Here is a 6539-nt window from a genome sequence, read left to right on the forward strand (position 1 = left end):
ATAATTTGTCAGCAACTGTGGGATACATGCTATTTTGATGCCAGAGTTGTTTTGAAGCAAAACCTAAAATAAATAACACATTTCACACTTTCAAATTAAACAAGTAATTTGTAAAACAGATAACCCCTTTATTATATATCACCACCCCCTTTACTCAAGTTAATATGTGTCCACCTTTGGTTAATGATTCACTATCCTTCCTTCCTCTCCCACCTCTGGAAATGATCAAAGAATCTCTCTCTCTCTCTTTTACAAATATCTCTTTTATGTATAAACCTTTTCTTGACTTTTTATAATCATAAGGGATTTGACTGTTAACCAGGAACTCTGGTGGCATAGTGCCTAAGGCACTTGACTACTAACCAGAAGGCTGGTGGTTCAAACCCACCAGGCCCTCCTCGGAAGGAAGGTTGGGCAATCTACTTCCATAGTGATAATGCCTCGGAAACCCAAGGAGGGGTTGCTGTGAGTTGAATCCACTCCACGGCAGTGAGGTTTTATTTTTTTTTTCACTCACATCCACAACCATCCAGTCCATTCCAACTCAGCAATGTTCTAAGACAGAATAGAACTGCCCCCATAGAGTTTCCAAGGCTTTAAATCTTTAAGGGAGCAAATGTGGAACAAAACTCAAAATCATTAAGAAAAGAGAGAGAAAGAAAAAAAAAAAAAAAAAACAGGGTTACTGGTCTGATAGAGGCTGGTGAGATCCCCAAGACTGTGGCCCCTAGTTACCATTTAGGTCTGAAATTGAACTCACTCCCATGGCTTCCAACCAAACAACAGGCAGGCATATAGGGTGAACGTTTATGTCGGGTAGATACACTCCTTAGGAGTGCTGGTGGCATAGTACCTAAGGCACTTGACTGCTAACCAGAAGGTTGCTAACCAGCCACTCCTCGGAAGGAAGGCTGGGCAATCTACTTCCGTAGTGAAACCGCCTTGGAAACCCAAGGAGGGGTCGCTATGAGTCGGAGACGACTAGAGGACAACAACTACAACAGATAGACTCCTTAGAATGATCAATCACGGGAGAACAGTATTTGTACAGGGAGATAGCTGGGGGCAGAAATGCATAGGAAAGAACACAGGGAAGAGGTAACTACAGGGAGGAGGTGGGAAGAGAGCTGTTGCATTGTAGAGAATTGCAGTCAATGTCATGAAACAAAATGTGTCTGAACTGCTGTACGGGAAATGAGTATGCTCTGCAAACTTTCACCCAAATCACAATAAAAATTGGAAGACAAAAACAAAAACTACAGGGGACACTGCCTCATCTTTCTCCTGAAGAGCAGCTGGTGGGTTCAAACCGCCAACCTTTTGGTTAGCAGCCAAATGCTTTGACCACTGCACCACCAGAGCTCCTCATTAGCCATTGTTGTTGTTATATGCCGTCAAGTCAGACTGACTCACAGTGACCCGTCCTTGCGTTTCCGAGGCAGTATCACTACGGAAGTAGATTGCTCCATCTTCCTTTCGAGGAGTGGCTGGTGGATTTGAACCGCCAGCCTTCTGGTTAGCAGTCAAGTGCCTTAGCCACTATGCTACCAGAGCTCTGTTAGCCATTGAAGAGATGCAACTCAGAACAAGTTAAAAAAAAAAAAAAAAAAAAATGCTGGCAAGGATATGCCTTCAGACTGGTGGGACTGTAAAATGGTCCAACCACTGGGGAAAACAGTATGACCCTTCCTTAAAAAGCTGGAAATAGAGATACCATATGATTCAGCTCTCACTCCTAGGTATATATCCTAGGGAGGTAAGAGCTGTGTCATGAGCAGATATAAGCACACCTGTGTTCACTGCAGCACTACCTAAGTGCCTGCCCAGGGATAGATGGATAAACAAACTATGCTGCATACACACAGTGGAATACTATGCAACAGCTATCAATGAACAGCACTATCTTTTGGGGTAAGGACTTAGCTCCAGAAGGTCCTGTATTAGTTATCTATTGCTGTGTGAAATTACCCCAACACTTAGGGGCTTATAACAACATAAATATTTATTATAGTTTCTGTGGGTCAAGAACTTGGGAGCAGCTTATCTCTGTGGTTCTGGCTCAGGTGTTAGAAGGTTGAGTCAAGATGTTGGGTGGGGCTGCAGTCATCTGTAAACTTGACTAGGCCAGGGGATCCACGTCCAGAAAGCTCACTTACATGTCTGACAGGCTGGTGCTAGCTATTGGCAGAAGACCTGAGCTCCTTGCCAGGTGGACCCCCATAGTGTTGCTTGAGTGTCATGGCACGGGAATGGACCTCTCCCAGACCTGGACAATGAATAAGGAAGGCCGAAGAAGAATCGATGCTTTTGAGTTGTGGTGCTGGTGAAGAATGCTGAAAGTACCATGGACTGCTGAAAGAACTAACAGATCTGTCCTGGAGGAAGTGCAGCCAGAATGCTCCTGGGAAATGAGAATGGCCAGACTTTACCTCACCTACTTTGGTTGTGTTATCAGAAGGGACCATTCCCTAGAGAAGCATGTCATGCTTGGTGAGGTGGAGGGTCAACAAAAGAGGGGAAGGCCCTCGACAAGATGGATTGACACCGTGACTGTGGCGATGGGCTCAAGTACAGCAGGGATCGTGGAGCTGGCGCAGGATCAGGTGGTGGTTTGTTTTGCTGTGCATATGGTCACTATGAGTCAGAGATGACTCAACGGCACCTAATGACAACAACAATAGAGTAAGTGATTGTGGTAGTTATGTTTGTGTGTCAACTTGGCTGGGCCTGGTTGAGTGGCTGGGCAGCTGGTGGTAGTTATTCCCCATGATGAGACTGGCAATCAACTCCATGGTGGGATCTACCTACCACAAGCAGCTGAGTAGCTGCCTTTGGGCTGTGGTCTGCTTCCTGTATATAAGGAGAAACCTTGGGAATGGTCTCTAGCTTATGGCACCTTGAACCCTGCATGTAGCCATGTCATTGTTCAGCAGTCTGCCATGCTCTGCCGACCTTGGGACTTACAGTGAACTTGAATCAATGGCCTGCCGTGTGATTTGGTAATATCGGGACTGTGCCTTGTTACTTGTCAACCTTGGGCTTGGCAGCCTCAGAAGCCAGCAGCTGTCTGAGTGAAGAAAGGCCTCTAGCTTCAGTGAGCCAGGAGCTGGAAGCAGAGCTGGAGCCCAAGGCTGAGGGGCTTTCATCCAGCCCCTAGAGTCTGGCACTTTGAACTTGGACTTAAAGCCTCCAAACTAACTGTAAGAGAATAAACTCCTGTTTGTTAAGTCCGTCCCATTGGTGGTATATTTTTATTGAGAGCAGCACTAGGGAACCAGAACAGTGATCCAAGAGAACAAGGTGGAAATTACAATGCCTTTTATGACCTAACCTTGGAAGTCACACATCGTCACTTCCACCACGTTGGTCACAGACATCAACCCTATTCATTGTGAGAGGGGACTACACAGGAGCAAGAATACAGAGGCAAGACTCATTGGAAGCCCTTTTAGAGGCTTAGGAGCCTACCATAGCCCTGAACCCACTGCCGTAGCATCAATTCCGACTCGTAGAGACTCCCATAGGGTTTCCAAGGCTGTAAATCCTTACAAAAGTAGATGGCTTCATCTTCCTCCCATGGAGCAGCTGGTGCATTTGAACCTCCAACCTTCTGGTTAGCAGCCAAATGTCTTCCCCGCTGCGCCACCAGAGCTCTTTACTATAGCCCTAATACCGTCAACCCTGGAATGGGTTCATCGATCTGGTGAGAAAACTCAGTGGCACTTGGCTCAGCCTGATTATTTCTGAGAGGGAGACAGCTTCCACAGTGGGTTCTGACCAAACTGGGCCATTTTTATTCATGATCATTAGAACATACGTGTAATGTTTTACGATAATGCCAGTTTTAGACACCGGGCAATTGAAGCTTCTAGAGGTGATGTAAGGAACCCTGGTGGGAGAGTGGTTAAGTGCTTGGCTGCTGACAGAAATGCTGACAGTTCAAACCCACCCAGCGGCTCTGCAGAAAGACTTGGTGATCAGCTGTCCTAAAGGTGACAGCCTAGAAAACCCTAGGAGGCGGCTCTGCTCGGTCACGTAGGGTCATTGAGTCGCCATCCACTCAACGAGACACCCAACAACAACAGAGCTGTTGCCTAAGGTCAGACAGCCAGTGAGTGACAGAACCAGGGCTGAAGTCAAGTCCGGACCCTCCCACCCAGGGTGAGATGCTAATGGAATTTCACACAGCAGCCAGGGTTGGTGAGGAGGACCTTTCAGAACCGACAGGGGCTGGGGGAGGAGCTTGGTGGTGAGCCTCCCTTCAACAGTCTTTACCCAGGGAGCGACTGTAAAGAACTTGGTCTCGAGGCTTGTTTTCTCCAGAACCCGAGCTGCTTCTCTGGTGCCCCCAGCCATCCCCTCGTGGCCAGCAGCCAGCCCCAGCAGGTGTTTACCGCTTTATTCACAGAAAGCACTATCATCACGCTGCCCCACCTGCCTTTGTCCTCTGGGGTGGGAACAGAGCCAAACCTGAATGGGGGGCTGGTGTTAGCCAGAATGGTTAGTTGGCTCTGGGTAAACTCTGTAGACATTGTTTCACTGGCTTCCTAATTTAAACACCTTCCACTCCCCTGCCATCTTCACGGTCTGTGCTCTCAGCTGTCTGAGCCCTCCCCAGGGAGGTTTCTGAGAATTTCACCTGCACTGTGGTTCTAACTAGTTTCTCTTCATAAAGAAACTTTAAAAAGGAGTGAGAGTGGTACAGACAGAGCGAGAAACACCCAAGGTCAATGCGGAAACCTGAAGACTAGCTTGTTAATGTCGGCACTTCAGGCAGCAGGAGAACTAGATTCTGAAGCAGGGGTTTTGGCCTTATCTTCCTTATGTACCTGCGGCCCAACACACACACACAAACACACACACTCACTCATACAAACTCACACAAATGCACACACTCCACCTACACTTGGTGTTGCTGTGAGATTAGAGAGCTCTCTGAGGCTTGGACTTGGTGCCAGGAGAGGAAGATTGAAATCTGGCTCGGCGGTCAGCCTGCTGTGGGACCTGTCTAGTCCCACCTCTATCCCAGCCTCACTTTCTCCATCTGTAAGAGGAGGAGGGATGTGAATTACAATGGATTCTCAACCCAGGCTGCTTGTTGGAGTCCCCTGGGAGACTTTACAAACAATACAGATGCTGGGTTTTGCCCTCAGAGGGATGGCCTGGATGTTTACAAATGTTATAGCTCTGTGGATGATTCTAGGAGCTCTGGTAGTGCAGTGGTTAAAGCATGTGGCTACTAATCAAAAGGTCGGTGGTTTGAGCCCCCCAGCTGCTCCGTGGGAGAAAGATGAGGCAGTCTGCTTCCATAAAGATCTACAGCCTTGAAAACACAATTGAGAGTTACTATGAGTTGGGATCGACTCATGACGGTGGGTTTAATCTGGTTTGGTTTTGACTGTTGTTGGTGGTGCAGATGGTTTGATGGTTTGAGTTCACCTGGAGGCATCCAGGAAGAAAGGCCTAGTGATCTCACGCCAAAAAAACAGTCACTGAAACCCTGTGGATCACATGGTTCCACTGTGACACACAGAGGGTTGCCAGGAGTCAGAACCGATTCGAGGGTAACTAGTAACAGGTGATTCTAATGAGAAGAGCAATAAATGAACCCAAACGTGGGATTCAGAGTGTTTGCAAACTCCCTGGAAATATGAAAAATTGTGTCTGTAAGTCCTGAGATTATATATTAAAAAAAGATTGACATTATCTTCAAGGGCCCTAACACACAGATCTTTAAATATAACCAAAAACTTAATTCTTGGGAAGAGTGCCACCTGCTGGTTTCACTTTGTATTCTCAATACCAAATCTCTGCCCAAGCAACAGCCTGCAATCTGTTATTGATTGAGTACCCACTCAATGTGCAAGCTACTGTGATGGAGCCTTTAGGACATGCAGAGGTAAGAGCTTTGTTCCACCCGGAACACGCAGACTGGAGGGGACGACGGGCATATTCAGAAAGTCCTGTGATCCAGGGCACACAGGGTGGGAACCTGGGACTTGGCCTCAGGCAATGTGGGCAGTTGCTCAGACTCCATGCTCGGAAAGCCTCCCCACACTTGCTCTAACACTCTGCTGTTGCTATCTCAAAATCCCTAATACATTTTGAACAAGGAGCCCCATATTTTCATTTTGCACTGGGCCCTACAAATTACGTATTTGGTCTTGCCTATGGTTGAGGAAATCCTAGGGGGTCATTGGATCAGGTCTGGAAGGCGAGGGGGTGGTGGAGGCAGGGGACAGGAGGAAGCGTATAGTGCAGTAGGAGAGGAAGGGGGCTCCGGACATGGTGGGTGGGTGGGTGGGAGGTAGGAGCTAGATCAGGTGTGCTGCAAAGGAATAGGAGACGGGAGAAGACAGCCTTGACCTTAGGTGGGGTCCAACCAAGGTGCAGGGAGGACTGCCAAGGGCAGGCCCAGCAGCTGGAACTCAGGAGACAGATCAGGGCTGGAGCTGTGAGGTCACAGGCTTCCAGGTGGGTGCATAGTCAGCACAAGGAATGTACACGTTGGCCCTTCCCTCTGGCAAAGGGTATAAAAC

This window comes from Orycteropus afer, unplaced genomic scaffold (genome assembly GCF_000298275.1).
Source record: "Orycteropus afer afer isolate SDZICR_OR568_19922 unplaced genomic scaffold, OryAfe1.0 scaffold00049, whole genome shotgun sequence".
Taxonomy (NCBI): Eukaryota; Metazoa; Chordata; class Mammalia; order Tubulidentata; family Orycteropodidae; genus Orycteropus; species Orycteropus afer.